The 19440-nt window shown below is 44.1% G+C and overlaps 1 protein-coding gene across 1 annotated transcript in view; it reads right to left on the bottom strand.

The window, feature by feature from the left end:
- LOC100340535 (nuclear RNA export factor 2) overlaps positions 1–19440 on the bottom strand; it is a 92946-nt gene that overhangs the window by 20419 nt on the left and 53087 nt on the right. The gene's annotated exons all lie outside the window — the stretch shown is intronic.

Raw genomic sequence — 19440 nt, 5'->3', positions numbered from 1 at the left:
CAGCCCCACCTTACCGCGTGATGTTTGTAACTAAGTAACTGTCCATGCGAACGTCCACAGAGTTCAGCAGTTCAAAAACAAATGTTCCCTTGGTTGAGAGGCTGGGCTTGCTAACGTGCCTGTGTTGGGGTGGGGATGTGGAGGGCTTATGTGTCTATAGCCTACACATGACCTACATAATAGGTCGCCTCTAATGTCTTCGAGTGCTCAGGATGCCACATGCTGGAGTGCAGAAAAAGCCACATAAAGGAAGAACCCACATGGAAGAATTGGTGTTACCTCACAACCATAGAAGGGACATCATAACCAGACAGATGACATCACCTCAGCATTTAAGAGCCCGTAGTGCTGACAAGACCAATAGGGCTGGGCTTGGCACATAATTGTAGTGTCCATGTGATGGCAGCACCCATGAGACCTATAGCCTTTGGAACGTACAATATTTATAATCATGTGCCTGTGAGGGTTGAGCCAGCTTTTTCCAGTAGGGTTTGCTGACAGCATGATTTCCGTAATCTGCATGTAATCAAGAGACCAGGCTCTGGATGAGAACTGGAAATCTGACATTGCCCACGGTCCTGGGCTCCTCACTGATGGTGGTATCCCTGGGTGACCTTGTGCAGCACACAAACTTGGGCTTTTAGTTTCCTCCCTTTGCCGTACAAAGCTTCATTTGTTTGTTTTGTTTCTTTCTAACACATGACATTTAATGCATAACAAATTAATACCTGACAATGAGATATCTCCTCCCTAAAACCATAGTTTTAGAAACAACATTAAGAGCCTAAACAGGCAGCACAAATATATATTTTAACTTAATTTCATACAGAGTCAAAGGAAATTGAACCTACTGAATTTAAGTCATTAGTTTGAAAAGGAAAATGTGTATAGTGACTATTATGGGCCACAAACTTCAAAGGGTAAATGAGATTAAGAGTTGTAACTTTTTGAATTAGATGCTATGATAGAATTTTACAGGTAAGGAAGTTAAAGCACAGAAATTCTGTTTCTTAGGAGGTCCTAGGCATTTTAGGTAGAGAACCAAATAGCTCCTCCAGACAGTCTGGCACCAGACTGTGTCCTTGATACCCACCAGATTCCCCAAAGGAAATTCAAATTAACTCAGTCTTACTACGTCACAAGAACTTGAAGCCAGCCCCTGATTTGACATTGTGAAAGTTCTCTTTGAAATACTGCTGGAATAATTTCAAATACTATTAGTAATTAGCACCAATCAACATACAATCTAATTAAAGACCTCAGAAGAACATTTATTTTAATGTATACATATAAACCTATCATCAATATATAAAATATTTGTGTATAAAAGATGGTATAAGACACTAAAAGTTAACTGAAAACTATTAGGTTCCATAAAAATGATAAACAAAAGCATTGAAAAGAGAAACATTAGCAAGTTGTTTAAGCATCATAACTGGTTCTTATCTGAATTAGGGGAAATATAAATGAGTGGCATCTGAATGTATATTTCTGTGAATTCCCAGAATTTGATTTTGCTGTGTCTATATTATTTCTGTGAATTCCTAGAAAGGACAGAGAAAGGAGAAGGAGAATACATACTTCAGAGTATTTTGATAGAAATTCACAAACAGTTCTTCTGCTGATTGGCGTGGGAAACTGTAGTTGGGTTTGTATGTCCAAAATAATTCCAGTGAGGTCCTTCTGGTTTGTTTGCTTTGGTAAATGATGCTACACAAACTTCGAGATTATTTTGGTAGATGTTGCATGGTTATGTAAAGGAAACAACGGAGGAAAACTGCACAAATATTCCCACCACAGCTGAAATTGAATATACTGGTGAGGACATCACACTGTATATGTGGTCCTAAGCCTACTGAAGATATCCAGGATTACTGGAATGAAGACTAGGAAGAGAAGACAGTATTTGGAAAAATCAGATCATCTTAGACAATCTTCAGGAATTATGTATGAGACGCAAGTAAATGCACAATAAGGAATTTTCAAGTTGGATTTATAAATCATCAATTAGAGTCACAGGATAGACTCCTGCTACAAGAGCAAGTATCTGTCCTAATCCTGGTTTCTATAACTACACACATATGAATAAATCCTCAGTGAAAGACACAGAGGAATTGCATCCAGCCCACCTATGCTCAACTGGACTTACACTTAATTAGTAGTGACTGGGGTCAACGTCTTTTTCACCAAAAGAGAAATCCTGGAGTTCTAATTGTAACTCTTTTTTATGTTAGATTTCGCTCTGTCAGAGCTGATACTCCTACCTTTCACTCTCTGTGAGATGATGATCCAGAGTTTCTTTTTAAAAAAAAAAAGTCAAGCTGGAGCCATCCTTTCTTTTTTTTAAAGATTTATTTATTTGGAAGTCAGAGTTATACACAGAGAGAAGGAGAGGCAGAGAGAGAGAGAGAGATAGGTCTTCCATCTGCTGGCTCACTCCCCAAATGACCGCAATGGCCGGAGCTGCACCCATCCAAAGCCAGGAGCCAGGAGCTTCCTCCAGGTCTCCCACGCGGGTGCAGGGGCCCAAGGACTTGAGCCATCTTCTGCTGCTTTCCCAGGCCATAGCAGAGAGCTACATCAGAAGTGGAGCAGCCGGGACTTGGACCGGCACCCATATGGGATGCCGGCACTACAGGAGGTGGCTTTACCCACTACGCTACAGCGCCGGCCCCTATGATGATCCAGTTTCTAAAGGTTTTGTTTAAAAAGTATATCAGTGGGGGCCCATCTGCTCTCTCTATTATATAAAGGGTGAGTGGGAATAAAGATCTGTGTCTGGCGCCCAGTTTAGGTACTGCATTTATTCATGTGAAGCAGGTTAGAGAAGCCATTTTATCCTGCATGTAATTTAGTAAGGTTTAATTGGAACGACTTTTCTCTCCTTCACCTTTTTCCTTTATGATGGAAATTTTGGAGATTAGCATTTAAGAAGAGTGGTCTAACCTAGCAGAGAAGAGTAACAAAGAGTAACAATCTTGGGGCTGGTGCTGTGGTGCTGTGGGTTAGAGTCCTGGGCCTGAAGTGCCAGCATCCCATATGGGTGCTGGTACTAGTCCCGGCTGCTCCTCTTCCGATCCAGCTCTTTGCTATGGCCTGGGATAGCAGCAGATGATGGCCCAAGTCCTTGGACCTCTGCACTCACATGGGAGACTTGGAAGAAGCTCCTGGCTCCTGGCTTCAGATCTGCGCAGCTCTGGCCATTGCAACCATCTAGGGAGTGAACTCTCTCTGGCTCGACCTCTTGCTGTAACTCTGTCTTTCAAACAAATAAAAATAAATCTATAAAATAGGTAACATCTGTCATGATGCTGTTAAATTAAAGATAAAATTCCAAATGCTTTTAATTTGAACATACAAATGTACTACTTAGTTAGATGTCCTGTGTAAATTTATTTTCACAAAGAAAATTTGACTTGTCTAGCAATAACGTACAGGGAAAACCACCGGATGGGGTTCTATCACTATAGAAAAATTATTCAAAGCATATTTCCTTATTTCTTTGTAAATTTCATTAACTTGGCTAAAAGAAGCTATAATGTCAGTGTTAAGCAATGGAAAACAAAAGAACAGTTGCAGATATTGCTCCCTGTCAAAATGCCCAGAAAGCCCTCCCTTGATTTAATGTAAAATTCAACAGCTTTAGCATATAGGCTCAGCTTTAGCTATAGTGGACGACTAGACCTTGCAAATAACCAAATTCCATCCACAATGAAATCTTCCTTCAGGCACAGGAGGAGACGAGTAAGAAGGTCAGGATTACAATTACATACTTGGTGTTTCTTTATTTTTTTTATTTTTTATTTTCAGACAGGCAGAGTGGACAGTGAGAGAGAGAGAGAGACAGAGAGAAAGGTCTTCCTTTGCCGTTGGTTCACCCTCCAATGGCCGCTGCGGCCAGCGGGCTGCGGCCGGCGCACCGTGCTGATCCGATGGCAGGAGCCAGGAGCCAGGTGCTTTTCCTGGTCTCCCATGGGGTGCAGGGCCCAAGCACCTGGGCCATCCTCCACTGCACTCCCGGGCCACAGCAGAGGGCTGGCCTGGAAGAGGGGCAACCGGGACAGAATCCGGTGCCCCGACCGGGACTAGAACCCGGTGTGCTGGAGCCGCAAGGCGGAGGATTAGCCTAGTGAGCCGTGGCGCTGGCACAATTACATACTTGGTGTTTAATCGAGAGCTTTGCCTCTGTGAGGACACGACTCTCCAGTGTAGTGGGAAAACCCTCTTCATATGAAGATCATTACAAAACAAATATTGTGGCTGAGTATTTTTGTTAAAATTTGGTTATTTCTTTTAAAGATTTATTTATTTATTTGAAAGACCTGCTGGTTCAATCCCCAGATGGCTGCAATGGTCGGAGCTGCGCAGATCCGAAGCCAGGAGCCAGGAGCTTCCTCCAGGTCTCCCACGAAGGTGCAGGGGCCCAAGGACTTGGGCCATCTTCCACTGCTTTCCCAGGCTATAGCAGAGCTACAGATGGGAAGTGGAGCAGCCAGGACACAAACCAGCACCCGTATGGGATGCTGGCACTGCAGGTGGCGGCTTTACCTGCTATGCCACAGCACTGGCCCTGGTTATTTATTTTTATTCACTTGAAGGATACAAAGAGAAATTCTGACAGGGATCTCCCATCTACAGGTTCACTCCCCAGTATCCACAAAAGCCAGGAGGGAAGGGTTAGAGCCCAGCTCAGCATGAGATTCAGGGTCAGTGGTGTGGTCTTAGGATCACCCTATTCTGTCCTGATGGTCCCTGTGCAACTGTGCCTGAGTCATCAGTGCCTTACCTGAGGAATCACATCCAACACAGACTACGCAGGTCTCCTCTGGAGGCCCAGGCAGATTGACAGAGTGAGGAGGAAGGGAGGGGCAGCACACCATCAGGCCTTTCCTTCTATATCCTCAATCTCTTCTGCCTTATGTCACTGCTGGTTGCCCACATCTGGCCCACTGAAGAAGGGCCTAGCTTCCGGCACTGGGTCAGTGAAATAAATCTCATGATGACAGCCACCCAGGGACGAGCCCCCTCAGCACACTAGGTGGATTCCTCTCAGGACAGAGGCAGGAAGCCAGTTTGAGGCAGGCAGGTTTGAGTAAGCCATGAGGCTCTGTGATGGAAAACCTGTCTCAGTCCAGGGCACAAGCATCTGGTTCAACACTGAATACCATTGTCCATGGTGAAGACACAGAGCCCTGCTTCCAGAAGCCCACTGACAAGAGGGAAGGGGGAAAGGGGAGAAGACCAGAAGGAAAGGAGATCTCAGAGCAGAACTGAGGAATAGAGAGGAGAGGGTAGGGCTATGGACTTCCCAGAGAATTGGGATTGCCTCTTCCTGCACTGGAACTTTCAGGGGTGGCTCAGGCTCTCAAGGGATGAATGTCCACAGAAGAGTGACAGGCACACCCAGTGGCCTTACATAGGCATTGTGATCAAGGAAGGTGTTACACAGGTGGTTCTTTCAAGCCACACTCTTCAAGCTTCAGCTCTTTCATCTTGTCCAGTTCCTATGCTGTCTTCAGCTGAGAAAAACAGAGGAAACTGGAAAATGAATCAGAGAGAGAGAGAGAGAGAGACATCTGGGAACATGCACCAGTCCCCACCGTCATCCACAGGTACCTTTATCTGCATGTAATTGTCACCCAATGTGCATGCCCACCACCTTCATGCATTTAGGAGCCTCCTCTATATTGTCATACAGGTCCTCCAGCTGGTACAGTCTCCTGTTGCACAAGTTCAAAGATGACTTTTTGGGAAAGAAGAGTTAGAATGATGGTCACTATCTACAGGGAACCCTATCACCCCCTTGACCTAAATAGCAGGCCTGGACCTAGGACCTCAGTGCAGGGAATTCCTTTTCAATGATCTGCAGGGTGGCAGCCATGCAGTGTCTTTGATTCAGTATCATGTCAATATCATGGCCCAATATCATGGGAAGCCAAGAGAAGGAAATCAGAAGGAGAAGGGTCCAGCAGGACCAGAGCCAGCACCAACTCCTTCCCAAGCTATCATTGCTATGTCTACTACCCAGGCAGGCCCCCTGCCTTCACCTGCCATGGAATTGCTGCTGTCAGTGACATCTGGGGCAAAGCAGGGGTCTCTGGGGCACAGCATTGTGGTGTAATGGGTTAAACCTCCACCTTGGAATCCCGGCTGCTCCACTTCCAATCCAGCTCTCTGCTACTGCACCTGGGGAGGCAGTGGGGGATGGTCCATTTGCTTGGGCCCCTGCCACCTACATGGGACAACTGGAGGAAGCTTTTGCCTCCAGGCTTTGGCCTGGCGCAGCCCTGGCCATTGTGGCCATTTGGGGAATGAACCACTGGATGGAAACAATCTCTCTCTCTCTCTCTCTCTCTCTCTCTCTGCTGTGGGGAGCAATTCGGACTAGACTAAGTTACTGGAATTAAGACTTATTCTATGCATCTGCTTTCCCACAATATGGCGCTGAGAAGGGAGAAACAGCTTCTACACAGCTGCCTCCAGTTCAACCAATAAACTGTAGGACTTACTCCTGATTGGAGGAGAGCAGCGTACTCGGCATGTGGGTAGCAGAGTTGGGATTGGTGGAAGAGGACTATAAAGGAGGAGAGAGACAACATGCACCAGGAACATCTAAGGGGAACATCTGAGGGAACACCTGAGCAGCCCCCGAGAGAGCCGGCCGGCGGTGTGCCACTCCCCCGCGGAAGTGGGGAAGGTGGCAGGGGGAACCGCCCTTCCACGGAGGTGGGAGGGATGGTAGCCAACCCGGGAAGAACCAGCAGCAAACCCGGGGAGGGCCGAGCAGACAAAAGAACAGCGCAGGGTCCTGTGTCATTCCTCCACGAAGACGGGGAGCGACATAATGGTGCCGTGACTCGGATATGAAGCCTAGGCAGGGTTTAGTGTCGTTCCTCCATGAAGAGGGGGAGCGACATAATGGTGCCGTGACTCGGATAGGAAACCTAGGAGGGAAGAAACGGGAAGAAGCGGGAAAATACCGGAGAGAGACTAGCAAAGAGCCTAGGGAAAAGCCGGACGGAAAAGGTGCCGGAAGAAGCTATTGAAAGCCTAGGCATAGACTCGGATACGGACTGTGGGAAAGAAGTTAGGATTTAAAGTGAAAGCAAGAAGAAACTTAGACTCGGATACGGACTGTGGGGAGAAGCCAGGAGAAATGAGGGAGGAATATTGTTGGAAGAAAACTTAGGGAAACATACCGGGTAGAGAAAAATGTTAGGGAAATTGAAGCCGCGGGGGCAGGCCAAGGTGGAGACGTAAGCTATCTTGGAATTCTTCAAGTCAGCCCGGGGAGCAAAAGGTGAAAATCTGGAACCAGAGGCAGAGACGTGGGCCGCCAGGTTGAATTCGCCAGGTTAGCCCTGGGAACTTGGACTGAATGCCGGTGGCGGAAACGTGAGCTGGGCTGTGTGACTCGCGGAAGCCACTGCGTGCAGAGAGAGCACGGGGCATGAATAGATAGGGAACGCGGGGCTGGCGCGAAGGCCGTGGTGCGGGCACGAAGGGCATGGAGACCGCGGAGCTTGCAAAGCCGAGCTGCGCAGAGCCGGGAGCCCGCCGCAGGGCGGGCGCCGGGAAGCCGCGCAGATGAGAGAAGCGTGGGCTGAAGCGGCGCAAAGCCGGGAAGCCGCCGTGGGGCGGCGAGGCGCCAAGAAGCAGCCTTGGGGCGGGTGCCGGGAAACCGCGAAGATAAGAGAAACAGAATTTTAGAAGTAAAATGAGAGAAATAGGAATGCTGGCAGATAGAAGTAAAATGGGAGAAATAGCAATGCCCGGAGATAGAGAAATAGAGAAAAATAAGGCCTCCCCACAACACAGCAATGAGAGAGCTTGGATTCGGTCTACCTGATTAGTAAGACGATAAGTACCTGTGGGCGGCTGCAGGTCACCGAAGACAGGCACGTTATCAACACCAATAAGTCTCCCCACAATACGGCAATGAGAAGGCTTGGATTCGGTTTGCCTGATTGGTAGGGCTTGTAAGCACCTGCAGGCAGTTCTAGCAGAGCAGAGCATGCACTGCAGGGCACCGAACTCAGGCACACATCAGCGCCTAAAAACCTCCTCACAACATGGCGAAGAGAGGACCCAGATTCGGTTTGCCTGATTGATAGGGCTTGTAAGCACCTGTGGGCAACTCTAGCAAGCAGAGCAGAGTGTGTGCCGCGGGGCACCGAAGACAGGCGCATATCAACGCCAAAAAAATAAAAAGAAAGGGGGATCTGTGGGGAGCAATTCGGACTAGACTAAGTTACTGGAATTAAGACTTATTCTATGCATCTGCTTTCCCACAATATGGCGCTGAGAAGGGAGAAACAGCTTCTACACAGCTGCCTCCAGTTCAACCAATAAACTGTAGGACTTACTCCTGATTGGAGGAGAGCAGCGTACTCGGCATGTGGGTAGCAGAGTTGGGATTGGTGGAAGAGGACTATAAAGGAGGAGAGAGACAACATGCACCAGGAACATCTAAGGGGAACATCTGAGGGAACACCTGAGCAGCCCCCGAGAGAGCCGGCCGGCGGTGTGCCACTCCCCCGCGGAAGTGGGGAAAGTGGCAGGGGGAACCGCCCTTCCACGGAGGTGGGAGGGATGGTAACCAACCCGGGAAGAACCAGCAGCAAACCCGGGGAGGGCCGAGCAGACAAAAGAACAGCGCAGGGTCCTGTGTCATTCCTCCACGAAGACGGGGAGCGACATAATGGTGCCGTGACTCGGATATGAAGCCTAGGCAGGGTTTAGTGTTGTTCCTCCACGAAGAGGGGGAGCGACACTCTGCCTTTCAAACAAATAAAATAAGTCTTTTTTTAAAAGCAGGGTCTGGAGTCAGCTACAAGATTGCAGTATAGGGAGGGAGCTCACTGATAGTCCAGGAAAAGATAGTTTAATAAAAGTGGAGATACTGTAGTCTCAGGGAAGAGTTAGGGGAAAAACTGCAGAGGAAACTCTTTTGGAATTAGAGGGACACGATGGATCTACATGGAGGGCACGAGTGCCCATGGCTCAGGACCCCAGCTGCCGAGTCTATGCACCAGCGCTGGAAAGAGAGGTGAGGTGAAACCACAGTAGCCCAAGACACTGGCGTAAAAGTGGCAGGAAGAGCCTAGAGGGAACAAGGCTTTCCTGTGGGGGAAAGCGTACCAGCCAAACTAGAGGAGAGAAAAAAATAAAAGGGACGGTATGGACATAACTCTCTCTCTCCACTCACCATATAAAGGCGTGCAAGACAATAGAGCAGGCACCATTTTGGACATACGTAACAGCTGTGCCAGCTCGGGGCTGTGCCCGCCCTCAGCAAAACAGAAAAACCTGACTCTGGTGGGGAGTAATAACAGGAGACTTAAGACCTAGTGAATGTGTGGAGCTTATGAACCGGGACTGTGAAAAAAAAAAAAAAAAACTGAGGGTATGTGGGAGAACTCACAGTGTGGCTGAGATTCACATCTTGGTGGGAGACACCACAAGCTTCGGTGGCCTTGGTTACTCGGTGAGAGACATTGCAGGGGAATCTGAGCTTACACTGATGACTGCACAGATCCTTTGTGTGGTCCTTGGGACAGAGCAGACAAATATACCCACTGGGGCTAGTGCTCAGACACCGATTGCCATTGAGGATAAGAGCTCAGCTGAGCGGAATTACTTCACTTCTCAATAAAAAAAAAAGAGAGAGAGAGAATGAAGATTTACTATGCCAAAACTGAGTGAGTCACCTTTGGAACACCCTTAATCTGAAGAACTGAATAGAGCTCTCTGGCCACACCCACCACAAGCCTCTGGAGAGTCACCAAAAGCAGACAGTCCACTTAATATAGAGTCATAGTATAACAAGAAAAGCCACCACAGCTAGAAAAAAAGGAAGAAACCAAAGAATATCTCCACAATGCCAAACAAAAAAAGCAAAAACCGAGGAAACAAGAACAAGGAAGACATCATGATGCTCCCAAAAGAACATGACACTCCAATACAAAATTATGAAGATGATGAGATAGAAGAAATGCAAGAAATGGAACTCAAAAAATTTATGATAAGAACATCTAGCAGTTACCAAAAACAAATGCAAGAACTAATGAAATCCATGCAGGACATGACAGAAAATCTCTCTCATGAAAATGAAATCTTAAGGAGGAATCAAAATGAAATGAGAAATTTAGTAGAACATGAAATTGAAATATTAAAGAGAAATCAAAATGAAATGAAGAATTCAATAGAACAAATAAAAACCACATTTGAGAGCCCTAAAAACAGAATCAGTGAGGCAGAAGAGAGAATATTGGATTTAGAAGACAGAGCACAGGAAAGTATAGAGTCAAACCAAAGAAAAGAAGAGGAAATTAGAAATCTAAAAAATATTGTTGGGAATCTACAGGATACTATTTAAAAAACCAACATTTGGGTTCTAGCAGTTCCTGAAGGCATGGAGAGGGAGAAAGGATTAGAAGCTGTTTTTAGTGAGATACTGGCAGAAAACTTCCAGGGTTTGGAGAAAGAAAGAGATATCTAAGTACAGGAAGCACACAGAACTCCCAATGAACATGACCAGAAGAGATCCTCGCCATGACACATTGTAATCAAACTAACCACAGTAAAACATAAAGAACAGATTCTAAAATGTGCAAGAGAGAAATGCCAAATTACTCTCAGAGGATCTCCAATTAGACTCACAGCAGACTTCTCATCAGAAACACTACAAGATAGGAGGGAATGGCAAGATATAGCCCAAGAACTAAGAGAAAAAACTGCCATCCCAGAATATTATATCCTGCAAAGCTCTCATTTGTGAATGAAGGTGAAATAAAGACCTTTCATAGCAAACAGAAATTGAAAGAATTTGTCACCACGTGTCCAGCCCTGCAAAAGATGTGTTACACACAGAAATACAGAAACACAGTCATCAATACCAAAGAAGGTAAAGGAAGCAAATCTCTCAGTGAAAGATCACAGGAAGTTCAAAGCATATATTAGAAATACCTTTGGAAAAATGGCAGGGCAAAGTCACTACTTATCAACAGTCACATTGAATGTAAATGGCCTCAAGTCTCCAGTTAAAAGACACAGGCTGGCTGAATGGATTAAATTATTTAACATGAAATTATTTCTAGGCATTTAAAATTACCTAAAAAGTGATCTCTGTTAAATATAAGAGTGGGGGCCGGTGCTGTGGTTCACTTGGCTAATCCTCTGCCTGCGGTGCTGGCAACCTGGGTTCTAGTCCTGGTTGGGGCACCGGGTACTAGTCCCAGTTGCTCCTCTTCCAGTCCAGCTCTCTGCTGTGGCCTGGGAGGGCAGCAGAGGATGGCCCAAGTGCTTGGGTCCCTGCACCCACATGGGAGACAGGGAGGAAGCACCCAGCTCCTGGCTTTGGATCGGCGCAGCACTGGCCATAGTGGCCATTAGGGGAGTGAACCAACGGAAGGAAGACCTTTCTCTCTGTATCTCTCTCACTGTCCATAACTCTCTCTCTGTCTCTCTCACTGTCTAACTCTGCCTGTCAAAAATAAAAATAAAAAAAATATAAGAGTGAGATGTACAGTTCAGCACATGCTCACTCAGACTTACCTCTAATGGTAGAGCTAGAAACGTGCCAGGGGATTCCAATTCAGACCCATCAAGGTGGCATGTACCAATGCCGTCTCACTAGTCAAACTGATCAGTTTCAGTTCATAATTGATCAAAAAGATAGGATTAAGTGTCAAAGGGATTACATAAATAAGAACAGTGTCTGCAAATAATAATTGATAGAATTAAAAAGGAGAGAATGATCCTACATGGGAAGTACGATACACAGCAGACTCATAGAATGGCAAATGCCCTAAACAGCACTGTGGCCTCAGAATCAGCCCTTAAGGCATTCATATCTAGCTAAAAAGCCCATGAGCGTTTTGCAGGCATGGAAATCCAAGACACTGTGGCAAAAAAAATGACCTAAATGAAAGATTTCTGTGAGATCCCAGTGGAAAGAACGGGCCATCAAAGAAGGAGGTACCTTTCTCTGAAGGGAGGAGAGAACTTCTACTTTGACTATGGCCTTGTCTAAATAAGATCAGAGTTTGTGAACTCAAGAGGCTTCCATTGCCTTGGCAGCTCATGACAAGAGCCTTGGGAGATTACTGACATCATATATAAGAGTGTCAATTGTTAAATCAACAACGGGAGTCACTGTGCACTTACTCCCCATATAGAATCTCTGTCCTTAATGTGTTGTACTATTCGAATTAACGGTACAACTACTGCTCAAACAGTACTCTATACTTTGTGTGTCTCTGTGGGTGTATTGTTTACTTAGTAAATACTAAATTAATCTTCTGTATGTAAAGATAATTGAAAATGAATCTTGATGTGAATGGAATGGGAGAGGGAGTGGGAGATGGGATGGTTGTGGGTAGGAGGGATGTTAAGGGGGGAAAAAGCCACTATAATTCAAAAGTTGTACTTTGGAAATTAAATAAAAGTTGAAAAAGAAAAAATAAAAAGCAGGATCTCTGGAGGTAAGAGCTTTCTGGGAGACATCATACTCTTTGTTCATGGTAAGCTGCAGAGACAGGTGTGGAAAGGACACTCTGAGGCTGTGGGGGTGCTGATGACACCGACATCTGTGGCTGTAAGCAGAAGAGTTGGGTATGGGGTGTGTGCCTTGGGTATGCGTTAACTTAACTGCACCATTTCTTCCAGCTTCAAATTATTCTGCATGGAGTAGGGGATAGCAGAGCAATTGATGAAGATAGCTGTCTATGAAAAGAGGAACTGGTAAACACCAAGGCCTCTAATACCAAAGAAGACCATCAGCCCCTGGCCTCAGGAATCAGTAGAGGCAATGTTCTCAGCACACACCTTTCAGATTTCATCATCAGAAATCCTGTGGCTCACATCCTTCAGTGACAATTCAGTGCTAGCCTACTAGACAAAGAACACGGCTTGTTTTCCTCATAGTAACAATCCAGGAAGGTGAAGCACCAACAATCTTTTTGGATAACCTTTCCCAGGCTTCCTGCAGTAAGCTTGTTCTCATTATTATTTCTTTGTACTTGCCCTTTGATAGTTGGGTATATTAACTCTAGTAATAAATGGACAAGATTACAAACTCCCCTGCCCTCATCAGGGCACCACATATCCCCACATGAGATCAGTATAACTCTCTGACTCACTATCCCTATGCATTCCTTTTACTTTCCCAATCATTTGCTGTAATCTCAAACTGGCTCCCTGAGGTTGCATCCTGCCAGTTCTCTTACACGTCTCTCTTTGGAGGAATTTTGTCTCTCTACATATTACCATGGGCATGGCCTTGAAAAGTCACTAGCCTCTCCTTTGGGAAGATAACTTGAGATAGTGAGTGAGGTGGAGAGAATGAAGTTCATGAATGCTAAGAAAGTCTTCTAGTCATGTTTGCTCCACTGTTACCACAGCCATGATCAAGCTTTCCCAAATATTAATCAGTTTATAGTATTCCTCATTCTGACAAGTTGAAAAAGCAAAAATGATATAAATACAGGGCTACCTGTTCTGTTGCTTACATTGCAATCATGTGAATAGACACTCTCTTACACAGAAGCCCACCTGGACATCAACCAATGTCACATATCCTTCTTGCTTCTGGTGGGATGAAGGATGAATGCCCAAACTGCAATGTTTTAGATTAATTGTCCTACTTCCCTGGGAAAATAAGCTGACATTTTGACATGCTGGCCCCATACTCTTTGAAATGAATTAACCTGATGGTTGTGCTTCAGCTGAATGTTCTGAGCAATAAACCAAATTCCTAAAGAAGTATTATGGCTAATGAGGCAAAATAGCTGCTTTTTATAATCTAGATGAAAACATAACAGAGTTATAAAAATATTGAAAAACCTTGGGGCCGGCCTTGTGCCATAATGGGTAAAGTTGCTGCCTGCAGGGCTAGCACCTCATATGGGCACTAGTTCGAGTCCCCACTGTTCCACTTCCAATCCAGCTCTCTGCTATGGCCTGGGAAAGCAGTAGAAGATGGTCCAAGTCCTTGGGCCCCTGCACCCACCTGGGAGACCAGGAAGAAACTCCTGGCTCCTGGCTTTGGATCGGCGCAGCTCCAGCCATTACGGCCCACTGGGGAGTGAACCAGTGGATGGGAGACCTCTCTCTCTCTCTCTCTCTCTTTCTCTCTGCCTCTGCCTCCCCTTCTCTCTCTGTGTAACTCAGACTTTCAAATAAATAAATAAATCTTTAAAAAAAGGTGCAGCAGCTGAGACACAAGCCAGCACCCATATGGAATGTTGGTGTCACAGGCAGTGGATTAACCTGCTACACTAACACCAACCCCCAATTTAAAAAAAAAATTGAAAAACCTCATTTAGTTTCACTTCCTGAGAGACTAGAATTCAGGATATTCTACATTCCAAGAGAAAATAAGAAAAGAGAGAGGGGCTTGCACTAGGAGATTGATCTTTTGGATATTTCTCCATCATGATCTCTTTATCTCTCTTTTTAAGAAGATTCTTATTTATTTGAGAGGTAGAGTTACAGTCAGAGAGAGGGAGAGTCAAAGAGAGAGGTCTTCTATCTGCTGGTTCACTCCCCAAATGGCTGCAGGAGCTGGAGCTGGGCTGATCCAAAGTCAGGAGCCAGGAGCCTCTTCCGGGTCTCCCAAGTGAGCGCAGGGGCCCAAGGACTTGGGACATCTTCTACTGCTTTCCCAGGCCATAGCAGAGAGCAGGATCAGAAGTGGAGCAGCCGGGACTAGAACGAGAGCCCACATGGTATTCTGGTGCTGTCGGTGGAGGCCTAGCCCACTGAACTTCAACACATCTCCCTCATCGTGATCTCTCTTTTTTCTTCTCTTTTTTTTAAAGATATTTATATATTTATTTGAAAGGCAGAGTTACAGAGAGGCAGAGGCAGTGATATTTCATTTGCTGGTCCACTCCCCAAATGGCCACAATGGCTGGAGCTGGGCTGATCCCAAGCCAGGAGCCAGGAGCTTCCTTTGGGTCTCCCGTATGGAATCAAGGGCCCAAGAACTTAGGCCATTTTCTAGTGCTTTCCAAGGCTTATTAGTAGGGAGTTGGATGGGAAGTGGAGCGGTCAGTTCTTGAACCAGTGCCCATATGGGATGCTGACACTCTAGGAAGTGGCTTTACCCTCTACGCCAAAGCACAAGCCCCTAGAACTTCTTTAAATACTTGTTGTGATGGTGGCCAATTTTCACATAGTCTTTGACATCTCCCCAAGTGTTTTAACACAATCTGGTGAAATTCTCATAGTACACCTATGTACCAAGGGTCAGAGCTCTGTCAGCTCCAGGGGTGCCTCTCACAGATAATATCTCCTGGAATCATGCAGTGCACTGCCTGAGCAGCTGTCCACTGCTGTTCTGCTTGTCATTTCTACCCCAATGTTTCTGAAGTGAAAACTGAGGCCAGAGCCTTTGAGAAGAGATGAATGCTGGGGCTGGTTGTGAAGACTCAGGCTCCTACTAAAGGGCGGGAGAAAGGAAAATGACATCCCTATAACATTTGTTACATCAGAAGCATTTTTGCATCTTGGTCCCCCAAGCCCTCTGTGTAGGTGTGTAGATGCTATGTCTATGTCTACCACCCAGGTAGACTTACTGCTGCTCTTATTTGAGAAAATAGAAGCTAATACCAGCTGGGGATCCAGGATTCATCCTGAGGTCCATCCACAGCCCAGGTCTGCCCTCCCATCATTACATCCCCCCCCCCAGGGCACAGGAAATTATACAGTCATACCAAACACCAGAAGAAGAAATTAGAAAACTAAAAAATACTGTTGATAATCTACAGGATACTATAAAACACAGGTTCTAGGAGTTCTTCAAGACGTTGAAAGAGAAAAGGGATTAGAAGGCCTTTTCAATAAATAATAACAGAAAATTTCTCCAATTTGGAGAAAGAAAGAGACATCCAAGAAAAGGAAGTACACAGAACTCCTAATAGACATGATCAGAAAAGATCCTCGCCACGACACATTGTAATCAAACTCACCACAATAAAACATAATTCTAAAATGTGCACGAGAGAAAGGCCAGATTACTATCAGAGGATCACCAATTAGACTCAAAGTGACATCTCATCAGATACACTACAGGCTAGGAGAGAATGGCAAGATATAGTCCAAGACTTAAGAGAAAAGAAATGTCAACCCAGAATACTATAACCTGCAAAGCTCTCATTTATGTACAAAGGCGAAATAAAGATATTCCATGGCAAACAGAAATTGAATCTGTAACCACCCATCCAGCCCTGCATAAGATGCTAAAGGAGGTGTTGCACACAGAAACACAGAAATATGGTCATCACTATGAAAGAAGGAAAAGGAAAGAAATCTCCCAGTAAAAGTACAAAGGAAATCCAAAGTAAAAAAAAAAAAAAAAACAAAAACAGGATTTTTATGGAAAAATGGCAGGGCAAAGTCGTTACTTATCAATAGTCATCTTGAATATAAATGCTCTCAACTCTCCAGTTAAAAGACACAGACTGGATAAATGGATTAAAAAACAAAGCCCAACTATTTGCTCCCCACAAGAAACGCAACTCACCAACAAAGATGCACGCATACTGAAGGTGAAAGGATGGAAAAAGATATACCATGCTTACAGAAACCAAAAGAACTGGTATGGCCATCTTAATATCAGACAAAATAGAATTTATCATAAAAACTGTTAAAAGAGACAAAGAAGGGCGCTATGTACTGATTAAGTGATCAATCAAACAGGAAGGTGTCAGAATTATAAATATATATGCATGTAATTATAGGGCACCTGGCTACTTAAAAGAAAACTTAAGGGATCTAAAGGAAGACATAGACACAAATACAATAGTAATGGTGGATTTCAGTACTCTACTTTTAGCAATATATCAATTTCCCAGACAGAAAATCTGCAAGCAAACAGCAGAGTTAATCGACACTATAGACCCAATGGAATTAACAGATATCTACAGAACTTATCAACACACAGTTGCAGAATAAACATTCTTCTCACAAGTGCATGGAACTTTCTCCATGACTGACCACATGCTAAGCCATAAAGCAAGTCTCAGCAAATTAAAAAAAATTCAAAATCATACCATGCATCTTCTCAGACCACAATGTATTAAAGCTGGAAATCAGTAACTCAGGAATCTCTAGAACATATGCAAACACATAGAGACTGAACAAAATTCTCCTGAATCAACAGTGGGTCTTTGAAGAACTCAAAAGAGAAATAAAAAAATTGGGGCCAGTGCTGTGGTGCAGCAGTTAAAGCCCTTGCCTAAAGCGCTGGCATCCCATATGTGCACCAGTTCTAGTCCTGGCTGCTTCTCTTCCGATCCAGCTCTCTGCTATGGCCTGAGAAAGCAGTAGAAGATGGCCCAAGTCCTCAGGCCCTGCACTCAAGTGAGAGACCCCAAAGAAGCTCCTGGCTCCTGGCTTTGGATCAGCACAGCTCTGGCTGTTGCAGAAATCTGGGGAGTGAACCAGTGGTTGGAAGACCTCTCGCTCTGTCTACCTATCTCTGTAACTCTGTCTTTCAAATAAATAAAATAAATCTTAAAAAAAAAAAAGAAATCAAAAAATTACTGGAAACAAATGAAGATGACAAAAAACATACCAAAACTTATGAGATACAAGAAAAGCAGTGTTAAAAGGAAAGTTTATAGCAACTGGTGCCTACATCAAGAAATTGGAAAGACGCCAAATAAATGAGTTATCCATGTGTCTCAAGGATCTAGGGAAAAAATAGCAAACCAAACTCAAAATTAGTAGAAGAAAAGAAATAATTAAAATTAGAGAAGAAATCAACAAAATTGAAACAAAAATATACAAAAGATCAGCGAAACAAAGAGCTGGTTTTGGAAAAAAATGAACAAAATTGATATATCATTGACCCAACTAACGAAAAAAGGAGAGAGAAGACCCAAATCAATAAAATTAGAGATGAAAAATGAAATGCAACAACAGACACCACAGAAACAAAAGGAATCATCAGAAATCACTATAAAGAGCTGTATGTCAACAAACCAGGAAAGCTAGAAGAAATGGAGAGATTCCCGGACACAAAAAAACCTACATAAATTGAGCCATGAAGACATAGAAAACCTATACAGACCCGTAACCACGACAGAAATTGAATCAGTAATAAAGACCCTCCCAGCAAAGAAAAGCCCAGGACTGGATGACTTCACTGCTGAATTCAGTCAGACATTTAAAGAAGAACTAACTCCAATTCTTCTCAAGTTATTCAAAATAATTGAAAGGGAGGGAAGCCTCTAAAAATCGTTCTATGAATCCAGAATCACCTTAATTCCTAAACCTGGAAAAGAATTTCAGACTAATTTCCCTGATGAACATAGACACAAAAATCCTCAACAAAATTCTATCTAATTGAATCCAACGACAAGTCAGAAACATCATTTACCCAGACCAAGTAGGATTTATCCCTGGCATGCAGGGATGGTTTAACATTTGCGAATCAATCAATGTGATATAGCACATTAACAAACTGAAGAACAAAAACCATATGAGTATCTCAATAGATGCAGAGAAAGTGATAAAATAAAACATCCTTTCACGATGAAAACTCTAAGCAAATTGGGTATAGAAGGAACATTCTTCAACACAAAGTAATTTATGACAATCCCATGGCTAGCGTTTTATTGAAGGGGGAAAATTTGGAAGGATTGCCACTGAGATCCAGAACCAGAAAAGGATGCCCACTCTCACTATGCTATTCAATATAGCCCTGGAGTTTTAGCCACAGCTATTAGGCAAGAAAAAGAAGTCAAAGGAATACAAATTTGGAAGGAAGAAGTCATACTATCCCTATTTGCAGATGACATGATTCTATATATAAGGGATCCAAAAGACTCTACCAAGAGACTATTGGAACTCATAGAAGAGTTTGGTAAAGTAGCATGATATAAAATAAATTCACAAAAATTAACAGCCTTTGTATACACAGATAATGCCATGGCTGAGAAAGAACTTCTAAGATCAATCTCATTCACAACAGCTACAAAAATACCTTGGAATAAATTTAATGAAGGATGTCAAGATCTCTACAATGAGAATTACAAAACATTAAAGAAAGAAATAGAAGAAGATACAATAAAATGGAAAAATCTTCCATGTTCATGGATTGGGAGAATCAATATCATCAAAATGTCCATTTTCCCAAAAGCAATTTATAGATTCAATGCAACAGCAATTAAAATACAAAAGACATTTTCTCAGATATAGAAAAACGATGCTGAAAATCATGTGGAAACACAGGAGACCTCGAATAGCTAAAGCAATCTTAATTTTTTTATTTACTTGCCAGGTAGAGATATACATTGTGAGAGAGAGAGAGACAGAGAGAAAGATCTTCCTTCCATTGATTCACCCCCCAAATGGCGGCTACGGCCAGAGCTACAGGCAGAAGATTAACCAAGTGAGCCATGGCATTGGCCCCTAAAGCAATCTTATACA

Source organism: Oryctolagus cuniculus, chromosome X (assembly GCF_964237555.1).
Source record: "Oryctolagus cuniculus chromosome X, mOryCun1.1, whole genome shotgun sequence".
NCBI lineage: Eukaryota > Metazoa > Chordata > Mammalia > Lagomorpha > Leporidae > Oryctolagus > Oryctolagus cuniculus.
This window is presented reverse-complemented; position numbering and strand designations above follow the sequence as displayed.